Source organism: Panthera leo, chromosome B2 (assembly GCF_018350215.1).
Source record: "Panthera leo isolate Ple1 chromosome B2, P.leo_Ple1_pat1.1, whole genome shotgun sequence".
In the NCBI taxonomy this organism is placed as follows: Eukaryota; Metazoa; Chordata; class Mammalia; order Carnivora; family Felidae; genus Panthera; species Panthera leo.
The window spans coordinates 69,732,925-69,750,670 of NC_056683.1; the positions used below are offsets into that span (position 1 = coordinate 69,732,925).

Sequence of the window (17,746 nt, forward strand, 5' to 3'; positions counted from 1 at the left end):
TGCTGACAGCTCAGAGCCTGGAGCCTGCTTCCGATTCTGTGTCTCCCTCTCTCTCTGACCCTCCCCCATTCATGCTCTGTCTCTCTTTGTCTCAAAAATAAATAAACGTTAAAAAAAAATCTGTTATTAAAGTATAATTGAGGGGCACCTGGGTGGCTCATTCAGTGAAGCGTCCAACGTTGGCTTAGGTCATGATCTCACGGTTCATGAATTTGAGCCCCACATTGGGCTCTGTGCTGACAGCTCAGAGCCTGGAGTCTGCTTCGGATTCTGTCTCCCTCTCTGCCTATCCTTGGCTTGTACACACATTCTTTCTCCCTTTCTCTCTCTCTCTCTGTCTCGTCTTTCTCTTTCTCAAACATAAATAAACATTAAAAACATTTAAAGTATAATTGATATACAGTGTTGTACTAGTTTCAGGTATACAACATATTTATTTGACAATTCTATACATTACACAATGCTCACCACAATAAGTATAGTCACTGTCACCATACTAAGTTATTAAAATGTTGTTGACTATATTCTCTATGCTGTAATTTTCATCTTCGTTTTATTTATTTTATAAATATAAGTTTGCACCTCTTAATCGCCCTTATCTATTTAGCCCACCCACCACAACCACCTCCACTCTGGCAACCACCAGTTTTTACTCTATATTTAAGAGTCTGGGGGCGGGGAGGGAGGGTTTCTTTGTTTTTGTTTGTTCATTTGTTGTTTAGATTCCACATATAAATGAAATTATGTGGTATTTGTCTTTCTCTGATTTATTTCACTTAGCATAATACTCTCTAGATCCATCCATTTTGTTACAACATGGAGATACACACACACACACACACACACACACACACACACACACACACTACATCTTCTTATCCATTCATCTATGGATGGATACTTGGGTTGCTTCTATATCTTGGCTATTGAAAATAATGCTGTAATAAACAGAGTTTCATGTATCTTTTTTTAATTAGTGTTTTCATTTTTTTTGATTAAACACACAATAGAATTGCTGGGTCATATGGTATTTCTATTTTTAATTTTTTAAGGAAACTCCACAGTGGCTGTACAAATTTATATTCCCACCAACAGTTCACAAGTGTCCTCTTTTCTCCATATTCTCACCAATACTTGTTTCTTGTCTTTCTGATCCTACTTTTTCTGACCAGTTTGAGGTGATATCTCATTATGATTTGATTTACATTCCCTGCTGATTAGTGATGTTGAACATCTTTTCAGGAGTTTGTTGGCCATCTCTATGTCTTCTTTGGAAAAATGTCTATACAGGTCCTCTGCTCTTTTTTAAATCAGCTTGCTTTTTTGGCATTGAGTTGTATACATTTTTTACATATTTTGGATAATTACCCCTTTATCAGATAAATCATTGGCAAATATCTTCTCCCATTCAGTATGTTGCCTTTGTTTTTTTGTCAGTTTCCTTTGCTGTGCAAAAGCTTTTTATTTTGGTGTAGTCCTGATAGTTTAGTTTTGCTTTGGTTTCTTTTACTTGAGGACCCATATCCATGTTGCTAAGGCTGCTGTCCAAGAGATTACTGCCTATGTTTTCTTCTAGGAATTTTATGGTTTCAGGTCTCACACTTTGCTAGTTAACCTATTTTGAGTTTATCTTTGTGTACAGTATAAAAAAGTGGTTCAGTTAATTCTCAACCAAGTGGGTTTAGAGGGAACATAATTCAACATAATAAAGGCAATATATTAAAAAACAAAACAAAACAAGTTAACATTATACTCAATGGTGAAAAACTGAAAGCTTTTCTTGTAAGATTAAGAATGAGACAAAGATGTCCACTCTCACCACTTTTATTCAACATAATATTGGAAGTCCTACCTATAAAAATCAGACAAGAAAAAGAAATAAAAGGCATCTAACTGATGAGGAAGAAGTAAAGCTCTCACTCTTTCCTGATGACATAATACTTTTTATATAAAACTTCACTCCACAAAAAAACTATGAGAATAAATGAATTCTGTAAAGTTGCAGTCTACAAAATTAATATACAGAAATCTACTGCAACTCTATACACTAATAATGAAGAAGAAAGAGAAATTAAGAAAACAATACCATTTACAATTACACCAATAACAATAAAATACATATAAATTAATTTAACCAAGGAGGTGAAAGACCTATATTCTAAAAACTATTAAGACATTGATGAAAGACATTGAAGATAACACAAACAAATGGAAATTTATACTATGCTCATAGGTCAAAGAATATTGTTAAAGTGTCCATACTATCCAAAGCAATCTACAGATCCAATGCAATCTTTATGAAAATACCAATAGCATTTTTCACAGAACTAGATCAAATAATCCTAAAATGCATATGGAACCACAAAAATACCTCAAGTAGACAAAGTTATCTTGAAAAGAACAAAGCTGGGGGTGTCACAATAGATTTCAAGATATACTACAAAGCTGTAGTAATCAAAACAGTATGGTGCTGGCATAAAAACAGACACTTAGATCACAAGAACAGCATAGAGAGTCCAGAAACAGACCGACACTTGTATGGTCAATTAAGCTATGATGAAGGAGGCAAGAATGTACAATGGAGAAAAAGAAATCTTGTCAACAAATGGGTTGGGAAAACTGAACAACTACATGTAAAAGATCGACTATTCTCTTTTTTAAAAAATTATTTTTCTTTTTGCATTTTAGGTTGGGGAGTTTCTACTGACATATCATCAAGCTCACTTATTCCTTCCTCAGTTGTGTTAAGTCTACTGATGCACCCAATAAGGTATTTCTGCCTCTACGTTCTTATATCTAAAATTTCTTTTCTATTCTTTAAATTTCCTTCTCTCAGCCTATATTACCCATATGTTCTTGCATGTTATCTTCTTCCATTATAACTCTTAACATATTAATCATACTTATTTTAAGTTTCCTGTCTGATAATTCCAAATTTGTTTCATATCCGAGTCTGTTTCTGATGTTTGCTTTGTCTATTCAGACTGTTTCTTTCTTTCTTTCTTTTAAATGTTTATTTATTTTTGAGAAAAAAAGAGAGAGCACAAGCAGGGGAGGGAGCAGAGAGAGGGAGACACAAAATCCAAAGCAGGCTCCAGGCTCTGAGCTATCAGCGTAGGGCTTGAACTCGTGAACTGTGAGATCATGACCTGAGCTGAAGCCAGATACTTAACTGACTGAGCCACCCAGGTGCCCCAGACTGTGTTTTCATTTCATTTTGGGGCATGTGTTTGCTACAGTTCCCCCAAAGAAATAATCAATAGGATGTTTTTTTTTTTTCCTTCCTTCCTTCCGTTATCTATCTATTAAGAGATTTATTAAAACAATTTGACTCACACAATTAAAACAATTTGACTCACTGGAGACTGGCCAGTTTCAAAATCTGCAGTCAGCAAGCTGGAAACATGAAAAAGTTGATGGTATAGTTCTATTTCCAGTCCAAAAGACTGAGAACCAGGACAGTTGATGGTGTACAACCTAAAAACCAGTAGCCTTAAGACCCAGAAAGAGGTGAAGATTCAGTTGACTCTAAAAGCAAGAAAAGACTGATGTCCTAGCTCTAAGGCCGTCAGGCAGAAGGAATGCTCTTATGCAGACTTTTTGTTCTAGTTAGGCCTTCAGTTGATTGGATGAATCCCATTTACCTTAGGGAAGGAAATCTGCCTTACTCAGTCTATCGATTCAAATGTTAATGTAATCCAAAACACCCTTACCAACACAAGGATGTTTGACTAAAACATCTGACTACCCCCTGGCCCAGTCTACTTGATACATAAAACTAACCACCAACAGCACACTTTGTAATTGTTGCTAAAACCTGGAAATGATGTATTAAGTAATAGGAACTGAAATAAATAGGCTGTGGTATGAGGTTTTATATTAATTTTACTAAGAGTTGGGTTATGTTTAATGTTTGATATATATATATATATATAAAATGTTTGCTATAAGGAAGGTGGAGAACAAAGGCAAAAGGAAACGTAGATAAAATTAAGTTTCTTTATAACTTAAAACCCACTGATAAATACTCAAGAAAGGGAGAGAACGACATTCCCCCAGGAACTCCCAACTATCTTAACATTAATGCTTTGCCAAAGGCAGAAAGCAACCTTAGCTTGACAATAGCCAGAATTTCAGGATCCTGTAAATCTTCTTTAACATGAAAATCCTTTTGGAAACTTCATCTCTGCCCTTCATACCCCAGCTTAAAATTATATAATCAATAGCTCCTGACAATGCCCATGCAGCCCTTTCTGCTCATACATCCTGTCCCTGTGTTTTTATACAACTACCTTTTTTGCACTGAAAATGTCACAAATCAGCCCTCAACAAGTACAAAATGATTGAGATCATACCATGGATATTTTCAGACCACAACACTATGAAACTTGAAGTCAATCACAAGAAAAAAAAAAAAATGGAAAAACCACAAATACATGGAGGTTAAAGAATTCTTTTTTGGCCATTTGCTCCCAGATCCCAACATTAAATCACATCATAAGCACTATAGGTTTCACTAACCTCCAATGTCCTTATTTTTGTCTACCATTTTGTCTTTGCGTGCCTCTGAGAAACCCCTAATTTAAATCTGTGTCTTAGAGTTCTTTTAGCTATGATCTGCTATTATTCTGAAATCTTGTTGATGTAGTGGTAAGACATTAGGTGAGGGAAGGAGAAGTATTCTATAATCTTCTGAATTAAATCTCAATCTTTTAGTGGACCTGTGTCCCTGGGCTGTGACCTTCACATTATGTTTCTTACCTTTTCTCTCCCTCTCCCCTCTCCTCTCTTGTGTTTAGGGAACACAAGAGCCAGAGCTGGATTTAGCTAATTGTCCTTTCCCCAGGTAGACAAGGTTCTGGTAAAGTTGTTTCCTTTGGGAAAAAGTTCTTTTTCATAGTTTGGACATATTTCTAAATGGTTACTTTCCCCCCACCGCTGCCAGAAACATGAGGGGATTTGTCCCTGATCTTCACTATGAGAACCTATCAGGATTCCTAGAGGTAATAATTGATGAGGTTTTGGAGGTGATAGTGGGGTTCATGGGCCAACCCAACAACCAAGAAAGAATTCTTGAAGATGTGTTTGGTACAAAAAGGGGATTTTATTAAACCATGGGGACAGGACCTGTGGACAGGAAGAGCTGCCCTAAGACCATGAGGAGAGACTGGTTATACACTATGGAGTTGGGGGAGGTAAAGTCCAGGGGAAGTTTCCAATGAGATTTTCATATGCTAACGAAGACTCACAGGATACTGATGGCCTAGCTCTCAACAAGCCAAGGTTGTTTTTCTCTCAAGTAAAGCATTAGCATTAAGACAGTAGGGAGTTCCTGGAGAAAGGCTCTACTCTGCACCACCCCTCCCCCCCAACACCTCAAGTGTTTTCAAATGGGCTGCAGGTTATAAGGAAATTTAATTTTATCTGCCATTTCCTTCTGCCTTTGTTTCCCACATCAATACCCATGGAAGTGTGGGGATCTGACTGTGGCCTCCAGGAGTTTCTCACTCTCACATATTTTCACCAAGACTAAGCCTCCAACAATTGGTCAAAATTCTTTACTCCAACACCTTTATGGCTATAATATCTTCTGCTCTATGTAAGCTGACCTTGGTTGAGATTCTCTATATTACTATTTCTCTCCAGATTTCAAGGCTTACTCTGGACCCTATTTCTCTAATGGGTCCAAGAAAAGTGGCTTATTTTCAGTTTTTCATGGGAGTAATGACTTCTAAGCTCTTGACACATTGGAACTGAAAGCAGAACTTCATAGCTTCTCTATCATTACTCAATTGCAATTAAAGGGAAACCCATAGACTCCATATTTTTCTTCTAAATTCTCCCTACCTTATATCATGGGAGGGCGTTGGTGGTATAGTGGTGAGCATAGCTGCCTTCCTTATATCATGGGATTAATTATGAAATTATTTTCAATATCTTTAATTCTCAGCATTTTATTAGTCTCTTCTTTGGCAGCAGGGGAGGGGGAATCTTACAATCGTACATTTCAAAGTATAACCAAAACATTTTTTGTAAGCAGAAATTACAGTTAAAATATAAACATGAAAGTGTGGTTTGTCATGTTTTGAAATTTAAGAACAGAGAAATAATACAAATAATACAAATCTGGGGCTGCTCATTTTATTGCTCATCTAAATTTTATGGACTGTTGAGCATATAAATACTATCGACTGGTGACATAAGAAGCAATAATTACTCACAGAAATGGATTAATAAATACTGATTTTTTTTAAAGTAATTCATCTATATAAACTGTTTTTTTGGTAGCAAATGATAAAGCTAAAGATTGTGGTTGTTTTTATTCTATGGATCATTATGCAGATAATAAAATTCTAATTCTCCCTTGTAAAAGATTGGGAATATGCAACTTTTATTTCTTCTCAGGGAGGTAATATTGTAACATCTTATTTATCATTGTCCTTATGAGTAATATATCCATATTGATTTCAGACTTTGAAATTTTACACCTAACTTTTGTACAGGTAATACATTCATATGATTCAAAAATTATTAACATAGAGAATAAAATGTCTCTTCATCTCCATCTCTATTCTTTTGGCTTCTGTTCCTATATATTACTATAATTAGTATGTAAGTACAAATAAAAAATCCAATATTTGTTCACAGATTGAACATTAGGTTTTCACCCAAGTAATTTAAAGGTTGAATTCCATCAACTGAAATGGGTAAGACTTTTAAGTAGAGTAGATTTGTGGGAAAAGTCCCAAAGTCCCACTTTGGATATTTATGCTACAGATTCCTACAAGATATCCAAGAAAATAGATTGAGTAGGCAGTTGGACATGTGTATGGAGTCCACCATAGAAAATCAGGCTAGAGACATACTTTTGAGAATTATCATCAGTGATTCGATTGTATTTAAAGCCATGAGACTAGGTGAGATTACTGAGAGAGAATATATTTGACAAAGAGAACCAAGCATTGAACCATAGACACTACAACATTAAGCATGAGGATGTGGGGCCAGTTGTAGAGACTGTGATGGAAACAAGTGGTAGGAAGAAAGGGATGATCAGCTGGATCAAATGCTGCTAATAGGTCAGGTAATATGAGAACCAGAAGAGGATTATTTGATTCATCAACATTAAAAACATTAGTGATCCTGACAAGAGAAATTTTAGTGGAGAGATGGAGGGAAAAGTCATGTTGGAGTAGGATCAAGACAGAATGGAAGAAATAGAAATAGAGATACCAAATACAGATAATTCTTGTTATGTTAGTATTTTGTCTTCTAATTTTCTTCAATCTGTCTAATTTTCTTTTAGGGGATCCACTAGCTTAATTAAAGTGATGATTGATCTCATGGTGGATATATAATCCCTCTTAACTAAATCCTCTCTCCCTTTAGAAAAATTTCTGCACCTACAGGATGTTTCCCATAACTAGCCTTCTGATCAGGCTGGCTTCCTCTTTTGGACTGAGTCCCTATGTCTTTTATGCAGGGTGTAATCTGCTGCCTCAGGAGACAGTCCAGTATTTTCCAAGCTCTTAGCATTGCCTCTCTGTGCTTTCAGGGATATAGTACCACTTTCTCCACAAGAGATAATGCTTGTCCTCAATGGCTTATTTTTAGCCCTTTCTGCATCATATCTAGAAATTATTTGGCATAGGTGGTATAATAATTCATTTTCTGCATGGTGTTCAAGACATATAATTTTTCTACCAGTTGTAATAATCTTTTGGTCATTTTTGTTTAATTTGTAGGAGGAAGGCAAAGACATAGTAATAATCCATGTTCATACCACATTTTCTGTAAGTTTGGCTCTTTAAAATCATATTTCAGCTACTTGCTATATGACTGACCTTAGGCAAATTACTAAACTTTTCTAAGACTCAGTTTCATTATGCATAAAGTCACTGATGACACATAAAGGGTTACTGTGAAAATTTCAGTGCTTGGCACAAGTTAAACTCTCTTTAAGCTTCTGCCACTTTGGAAACACACAAAGATATTCAAGATATATGAGCACCACTGTTTGTCTGTTATTGGCAACCCTAAAGGCATCTTTAAACACTGGGAGAAGACAAGTTGATTGAACATACAATGCAAAGGAACATTGTTTTCCTTATTTCAGAGATGTATTGGCAGGAGGTATAAGAGGTACATTTTACTGCCAAGACTTTAAAAAAAAAATAGTTCAGGAAAAATTTGCAGAATTCTTTCCATAAATAGGACAAATTACAGAATCATGTTATGAAGATTAAAAACATGATAGCAGAGCACCAAGGGGCATACAGCTCTTGGATTCTGCGATTAAAGGAAACATTTTTTGTGTAGCCCTAAAATTAATTTAGAGTACTTTCAATGCCTTTAGGCATATGACAGAATAACGTAAGGTCACACTCTTTAAAGATAGCAATCATCACCAAATCCAACTTCTTCATGCTGGCTGCAATTTAGTTGTTTTTCCTTTAAGAACTGTTCTTATTCAGGGAATTAATAAGCAAATCTTAGTATTGAAATGTTCCTGCCTTACAAATTATATTGCAGCTCTCCAGTGAATGTAGAATACTAGCAAGATTTTTTTTTTAATTAGTGAATTTTAGAAAAACAAAAATTTACATTGTGCATCTTATTTTTAAATTTTTAAACATTAAATTACCCCCAGAGCCGTGATTTCTGTTTTATTCAACACATTAATTAATTTTCTAACTTACATTTAGGAAACCAATTTTGTTTTTGTCAACAATATTAAATAGTTTCAAAATTGAAAACAAAAAATATATTTTTATAGCTGTCTTTATAAATATTAGCACATAATGGTTACGAGACTGATTTTTTCAAAATAATTTCACTTTTCAAGTTTCAAAATACTTACATCTGAAAAGTTAGGAAAAAAGAAAACATGGGGGAAAACGGATATTCATTCTTTAATCTATTCGGCAAACATTTATCAAATGGCTGTCCTTTGAAAGTTCCTAAACTCTGCAAAAGAACTATCTTATGGAAAAGCCAGTAAATAAACAGATAATAAAAGAATTTAAAAATTGCTGTCACAGAGGAAGTGCTTGGATGGAGGAAGACTGAGACCCAGACAAGGGAAGCAGAATAACTGTGGGTGCATAGAGATGACTTTCCAGATCACTGAGCTGCATGTTAAAAGCGAAGGATGTGGAATGGACATTACAGAGAGGAGTAGCATTTGCAAATATTCAAGACATGAGGAAATTGGTGTGCTTGGAATAAAGAGTAAGAGGTGGAGAATGGCAAGTTTAAGGCTGTAGAATCCTAATGAAGAAAAATGTCTTTTGGACCAATACCATATGATTTCACTCATGTGGAATTTAAGAAACAAAACAGACAAACAAAGAGAGGGAGAAACCAAGAAACAGACTCTTAACTACAGACAACAAACTGATGAATACCAGAGGAGAGGTGGATGGGGGGATGGGTTAAATAGGTGATGAGGATTAAAGTGTGCACTGTTGTGATGAGCACCGGGTGATGTGTGGAAGTGTTGAATCACTATATTGTACACTTGAAACTAATGTAACACTTAATATTAATTGTGCTGGAATTAAAATAAAAACTTCTTAAAAACAGAAAAATGTCTTTCATTGCATGGAATCTTGATTGAATCATTGGCAGGAACCGGTTAACTTGTCAGTCTCTTATTACTGAAAGAGCTGCCTCTCAGAATGATAATGGACATCTTAAGGCAAAGTAGCCTGATAATGGCTGATAGGTCAAGATAAGAACCAGAAGGTGATCATATAATTCAGCAACATTACATCACTAATAACCTTGAAAGTTTAAAATAGATGTCATGAGCAAAGTTAGAGGAGTAGACCAATGAATCTAGAAGAATCCCTAAGCTGTATTGAGGGCCTACCTGTGGTTGATAACCATGAAAACAAAATTTATATAAGGATACACACAGTAGATAGAGGTTAAAAAAAGCATTGAGGATAATCTAAGTCCTTACCATTAAAAACACTTTCCCAAAGGGATTTAACTAGGGGTTTTCTATAGATGAGCTCTAAACTACATAGGGAGCTCCATCCTCAGAATTCAAGAGCAAAGTCAGAAAATGTCATTGTATGATATTGAAAGTAATCATCATCTTCAGAAAACATGTGTTTATTCATTTTCAAAGGTAAGTCACAGAAAGTATTGGTTTGTGGAAGCTCTGTTGATAACACTAATGTGGTCACAATTACTATCAAGTGAATAATCAGTCTCCCCAAACTCATTAAGTATTTAATATAAGGTAACTTGGGAGTAATGAGTTGTGATATGTCTAAAAAGTTGGTGACAGAACACTAAGATGGCAGCTTAATACATAAAATGTTAGAGGTGAATGTTTAATAAATAGAAGTATTCAAAGTAGTATTCATGAATACTACAGGTTTCAAAAAATGGTCAACAGATTCGTGCAGTTTAAATAAAATACTCCCACTTTTAAACATACATATATGCATGTGTATTCATACATATATGCATACATACATGTGAACATATAAAAATATATGTGTATGGATAGATAAATGTTGTTTTTATCTGGAAAAAAATTAACGTTTACTATCATTTAATCCAGAGATGTACACTGACTTCTTAATTGGTCCATGGCCAAACAGTTCCACCATCTGGGAAAAGGGTGATACACCCAAATATTAAGGTATTGGCAGAGGCACCCTTATCTCCTCTTTCATCATAATGCACACATTTCTGTCCACAAATGAAGAGTCATTCTGAGCAGAGGATAAACACAACTGTTGAAAGATTAGGAAATACAAATGAGCACATTCATTCAGGAAGCTATGAACCATATGATGCTATAGGAATGTAGAGAGAATGTGGACGAGTGAGGAGATGAAGTAGAAATACAATTGTAAATGTTGTGGTATTGATATTAAGCATAAGTTTTCCATCTTTACCTGTCTCTCCATTCAAGAAGCTAGTGGGCTCTGTGCTCATTTTGGGGGTGAGATGTGGCAGAGAAGAAAACAGGACAAGACCTGTAAGTCTTTATAATTTTTATTTTCAGAAATTATATGCATCAATTAGGGAGAAGTTTCCCGGTATAAACAATATATATTGAGGGAAGCCAAAGGCAGCAGGAGGCTCCTATCTATGACAGCCAAGAATAAAAAGACATCCCTTGAACTGTAGAGAGAACAGAAGGTAGAGATACATAGAGGATAGAGAAAGGGAGGAAGTGAAAAAGTGAGAAAAACATAAAGAGAAAAAAAGAGAGCAGTGTTGGTGGGTCTTGGGACTAGAACAGCCTTCTGGCAGATCACAGGGGATCTAGCAAGTCACCACAGAGAGGTGTACGGTTTGTCTAGGAAGATGGAGCCCTGGACAATTTCTCCAAAATATTCCGTGTTCCATTTGGCACAGGATAGTTGAAGTCACTGGACCTGGAGTAGCCAAACCAACTGGGTAATGTGTATTTCACTGTCAGACTACTGGAGCAAAGCCAGAGTAAGTACATTGTTCTCCTTCCCCCAACTCTTGCTTTGACATAACACTCTAGGATATGGGAGTGTTGGTGACCCTCGAAGGGACTGAGATTCTTCACCCACAGTGATAAAATAGAGACAGAAATTAAGTCAAATTATAGAAAATTAAGTTGATTTTGAGATCAGATATGTAATAGTAATTGGATAACTATAAGGATTTTGGTCTTAATCTGGAAAGTAATTGAAAACCATTATAAGAATTTAAGTACAGGAATTTAGCACCACAGTTTTGTTTTGATTTTTGTCTTCCAACAGTTTATCAGAAAGAATGTAGACATTAAAAAAAATTCCCACTGTCATAGATATAAATTGAGGTTTTCAGCCTGGGACAAGCTAAATAAAAAAAAAAAAAAGAAATAAAAAATCCAATAGTGTATCAACATTTTTTTCACTCATTTGCCATACTGACAGTGCAAATACAAATTTAGTCTAAATGTACAGACTCTCAAGCAACAATGTACAAAAGTTTAAGGGTCAAACATACCAAATGTACAGTCTTCAAAACCATCTAATTTAGGGCATTTACTACTGTTAGCTAAGATACATCTGGAACAAGTGATCACTTACAAAAATGTGAAGTAATTTTTTTTTTGAAAAATAAAACTTTATTGAAATAATCCTGGAAGATATACTTGAGGAACAAGTTACCAAAGTACCAAACAATTTGTTTCATCAGCCACTTTGAGTCCATGTTCTAAAATCTAAAGTTTAGGGGTGCCTGGGTGGCTCAGTCGGTTAAGCGTCCGGCTTCGGCTCAGGTCATGATCTCACAGTCCGTGAATTCGAGCCCGGCATCAGGCTCTGTGCTTACAGTGCAGAGCCTGGAGCCTGCTTCAGATTCTGTGTCTCCCTCTCTCTCTGCCCCTCCCCTGCTCATGCTCTGCCTCTCTCTGTCTCAAAAATAAATAAAAACATTAAAAAAAATTTTTTTTAAATAAAATCTAAAGTTTAGTTATCTTTCTTGTAAGCCAAGAGCTTCCTATCATTTCAGTATCTATGTTCTGAAGCAAAGGAGACTGAGGTGAAATGTTTTCATTTATCACAACTGCTGTATCAATTGCCTAGGACCTCAACACCATCATGGTAGTCTGAGAAAAGTTCATGTATAGGGCTATTGCTTTAGCTGACTTAAAATTGTCCCACACAATGGTACCTATCAACCTTTGGTGAAGCCTTTAAAATAATAAACAGGTTGAAAAATGGGTCAAAGGGGGCAAATACAGCATCTGCCTTTAGAGCTATCAACTCAGGAATTCTCTTAATTATGAAACCTTACAGAGAAGGTATTTTTCTTCCTCAAAATCCAGTGATGACAACATTTCCTTACTCCAGAGCTGGCGTTTTTACATCATCACTGTCTTGTGAATCATCATCTCCATCTACTTTAGGTCAATCTACATCCTCCTCACCACCCTGTTGTTCATCATCTCAGAAGAATGATCAAAATTAGACATATCTTCATCTGAATCATCTTCCCAGGCTCTCCAGTTACTAAAGTCCACACTGACCCCGTTAAGCTTTGCCCTTTCTTTTGTCAACCTTGTCCATGACTGGCCAGATTCACCTTTGGTAAACAAAATAAAATCGCCCTGTCCATTCTTTTATGCTTGGGATCATTTGGACCAATACAGTGAAAAATATCAATTTCATTGAAATGTTTAAAATTATCACTTCCTCCAGGACAACTGATGGGAAGTTTGGATTTTTCTAAATTTACATTAACATCTTCACTGTCTTCAACACAAAATCAGTGAAGACGTACTCCCTTGATCCTACCACTTTGCAGCAGCAGGCTGCATGGTGAACCCGACAGGGGGACCTGGTGAAAGGGTGGGCGGTTCTCTCTGACTCCTCTGGGGTCCCTTCCTCTTCTTGTTTCTCTCAGGCTACAGGGCAGTGTCCCCCTGGATCCCCAGAATGCACCACTCATGGAGAGAGTGACAACTCTGATCCCAGGAGAAAAGGAAGGTGCCAGACTCACAGCTCCCTATTTGTATAGGGGACTGTCATGGAGGAGATAATAGAGGTGAAATATGGCAAAACATGTTTCCTGATGAATGGAAAGATACATCCTTTATTGTACGTTAACAAAATTGGGCTGTTACTCTTTAAAAATCAGTATCTTCTTGAGGTTTACAGTGTTCTAGAACTTGAAGTCAACAGCGGGAGAGTGAAGTGAGTCAGCTCATTGTGTGTTTTTCTCCATAGGAAGCACTGGAGAAGCTGATCATATGGATTTGGGGTTTGGGCAAAAAAGGGGGCAATGATCTGAGAATATTGGCAAGAGTGTTCTTGTAATGATGAACCAGAGGACTTACTCTGTTAGAAGAGAACCATCAAAGAAAACTTGCACCAGAGTTAAGCAGGCAAGTAAGACTCTTCAAGTCTTACTACAGAGGGGAGAGACTGAACTCTACTCTACTGAAACAAAAGTTAAGAGGGATTTTAAGTGCTGAGGTGTGCTAGTGAAAAAGTACTGGAGGGTGGGGTTGGTCAATGGAATGTGTCCAGCACACTGAACCATTCCTAAGTTTGAAAATGGTTTTCTTTGTGATTAAGCCAGCTGCATTTGTTAATAAGCACTTATCAAGTTAGGCTTTTATCTGAAAGGAACAGCTTTGAATTCAAATGACAGCCCTGCCTTAGTTTAAAGCTAGGTTCTCTTTTCTGCTTATTATGGATCTTTGATAAGAAATACAATTGCTGAGAAGTCTGTTTTGCTTGCTGTTTGCTATGAGCATTGTGAGACCTTTCCTGATTGTAACCCGCTGTAGAATGGGCTGTAAAACTTCCTAAATGTAGTCTGATATGTAATGGAATGAGTGATTGTATACAAACTAACCGGCATTTCTCGCTTCTGTAAACCTGCCTGCTTAGCACATTCCTCACCTACCCCCTTCCCCCTTTCTTCCTCCCGCCACAAGTAAAAAACCTCCCCTGTGCTATTTGTCTCTGTCTATAAAAACGCTATACCAACCCTATTCGTGGCCTCTTGTGTCACCGGCGACGAGTGCGCAGAGGACCAGGTTCGAACCTGCAATAAACGACCCTTGCCGCTTGGCTTTGACTTACGACTCTGGTGGTCTTTTGTGGGAGGTTTTGGAACTTCAGGCATTACATATCCTCCAATGCGAAATAGGATACTATCTTTCTTGATGATTACCTTTCAAAGAGATAACTCTTAGGACCTTGAGAAAGACATTCCTGGATTGCAAAACTTGTTAGAAGCTGGGAGAAGGTTTATGTACATTTCAAAAGGGCAGAGAAAGAATTTGCAATTACAAGTATTTACAGTAAATGCTCTGAGAAAAGGGAGGTTAAGGGCCTATAGTAAGGAAGAAACCTGTCTAACGTTCAGTCTAGCTGAGGGGAATGGTAAGGCTATCTTGGTCCCAGTGAATAGAAAAGGTGGTAAGAGACATAGAAATCACATCAGGATAAATGGGTTATAGCTCCCTATTTGGTCAAATAATTTTAAGTGGTAGCATATTGTTGGGAGTTAGTAGGAAATACAGGTCTTAGAGAGTAGTGACTTTTTTTGTGAGTTTTGTGTGTGTGTGTTGTTTTGTTTCTATTTTTTGTTTTGTGACATAAGCTTTTCTGCTCCAGGAAGGAAAAAGTTGGTGTATTAGAAGCAAAAATGGTTTGCATGTAAGGCAATCTGACGTTTGTTCTCAGAGTTCCTCCTGGCCCTTTTTGTACTTGAGTGAATCCTCTGAAGCAAGTAAATTAACTCTGTAAATTGTGCCATAGTAAATAAACCTCAAGAAAAGGGAGAAAATGATCTAGGACACACACACCAAGTATCAAAAGATGTTCTATATATTCTCATGGTTTATCTCATTTAATCTTCACAACTCTTAGAATTAAATAAGAATCAGTCCATATTTATGGGTGAAGGAACTAAATATAATGCAGTTCTTAAAAGTTGTTTAATATATTAATCTTAGTGTTCTTTGGTACTAATGAAGACCTCTTCATTGTCGTTGTCACTATGGAATATGGAACTATAAGACAGAATGCTTCCTATAAAAACAGGAGATCAAACTTGGTTATTGTGAACTTTCTTATCTCTGGTGTGATCACTTCCATACTACACTTTTCCAAATTCACATTTTCTTGTAATTATTTTACTCATAGACAACCACTGTGTAGATTGTTTTACTCCAGGGAGGTTCACTGCCAACATCTTGTGGAAACACTTTTTTTTTTAATACTAGCATAAAGCATGCTGATTTATAGCCGTTAACCAAAGAATATACCAATAAGAACCTAACTAGTAAATTTGCTAAAATACTTTACTTGAAGCCCCACATTTTAGTAGAATCGTTTACTTTAATATGCAATTTACATTCTCTTAAAGCATTTTCTCCATCCATCTCTAAAGTTGATCTATACAGGTTACTTTCATTTTAATAACACACTCTAAATCTACTTGATAGATGTAGAGGAGAAAATACAGTTAGTCTGACCTTAAATTGTAATTCTTTAGAAGCAAACACTGTATTTTCTCCATTTCAATTTTATAGCAACTGACAACTTAAAGTGTTCCATTGATATGAATATTATCTTACAGGATTTTGATGATATTAGATTTGGTAATATAAAAAATGTCTGTTTATTTTAACTACAAATCAGCCTTAAGACTTTGTCTTCAATATCAAATAACTTTCCAATTCAAATTGCTTTTTTTTTTGTAAGTACAGTCTAAATACAATAGATGCATCATGTTAAAAAAAAGTCAAACTGGTTGACTCTGGCTGGGTGTTGATTACCAGAGAATGAAATAATATCAGTGGCATAGCTGGGCTCCAGAAAATTGCTAAAATAAATTTAATTCATACTGAAACATCCAAAATCACATTTATTAAATCATATGCAAGCCCACTCAGTTTAAAGTGTGCAATAATAACTTGTTTTTATTCTGTGAAGATTGCCGGAGTTTTGGATGTGGTTGTCAATCCTCAACATTTTCTGAAAAATGATCTGAGTTGTATGGATCTATTCCATGCATTTAAGGAAAGAGAGTAAATAATACACTTACGGACCAATCGATCCCACCTGTGGTAACTATTCTGACTTACTGCATAAGAGAACATTGTCTTCACTGCATAGACCAGTGAGTAGTCATCAGGCTCGCATCTTGTGGGGCTTCACCTCAACATGGATATTGCATAAACTACTAGAGTTCTCCTCACTTCACTTATTGTTGTTGTTGTTGTTGTTGTTGTTAGGAAAATACTCTGACAAATTGCCACTACTCTGTGGGGATTTCATAAGAATTTGAAATATTTGCCAAGTGCACAGCCTAGGTGAATAAGCAGAATGACATGCAAAATCACCAAGACTCAAAAGGGATTTTATAACTTTACCGCTTTGTACTTACTGACTTTGATTTTAATATCATTTCCAAAGGAATTATTTTGTTTATGACTTTATTTTGAAATAACTTATAGTAAGTAGTAAATATAGATATAAAATAGCATAGATAAAAGAGGAATTGTGTGTATTCCAAAACTTCCAATGGGAGTGTTTATATTACATCAGTTTGGCTAATCTGGAACTACATTTCTCAGAATCATCTTCTCTGTATAGTTCCAGGTTAGCTTTGGCCACAAGAGAAATTTGCATAAGAATTGGACCAGTGAATCAGCAACCATCAACTCCCTAAAGGTCATCATTGTAGGACACAGAAAAAGACAGTTGTGGAAGGGCTGGTGGGTCCCAGTTTATCCTCACTTTGAATTTTGCTCTTCTTCCTGTCCATTGACCCTGCCTCCCAGGCCCAATAATGCTTGGCTGTGAATTCACAGGGGGCAGTAACTGTAAACAGGCAGCAGCTTTCCTGATACTTCTATACCAGCACCCACCGCAGCTTACACCAGCAGCTGGAAGTTGTTTTCAGATTTCCTAGAAGCTTTACCATCGCCCCCTGTGCCAGTGCTTCAGGAGAACTACTTAGCGACTTCTAATGGTTTCTAATCTTCCAGCTTCCCTTTGCGGACTTACTTTCTCAATTCCTCCTACAATTGTGAAATGTCTAATTCTGATAATAAATTCCTGATTGCATAGTCATAGCGTATCTGTTTCCTTGATTAAAGCCTGACTAATCTATTGAGAATATTTTCATTAGTATTCATTAGTACACTTCTTCTCTATTATTTTTTAACAATTAATTCAGTCAACATTTGACAGTCATTTTTTAATTCTTCCTCCCTCCTTCCTTCCTTTCTCCTGTT

At 36.2% G+C, this 17,746-nt stretch overlaps 1 long non-coding RNA gene and 1 pseudogene across 1 annotated transcript in view; both read right to left on the bottom strand.

The window, feature by feature from the left end:
• LOC122220107 overlaps window positions 1–17,746 on the bottom strand; it is a 269,768-nt gene that overhangs the window by 144,011 nt on the left and 108,011 nt on the right. The gene's annotated exons all lie outside the window — the stretch shown is intronic.
• Window positions 12,831–13,306, bottom strand: LOC122220105 (annotated as a pseudogene).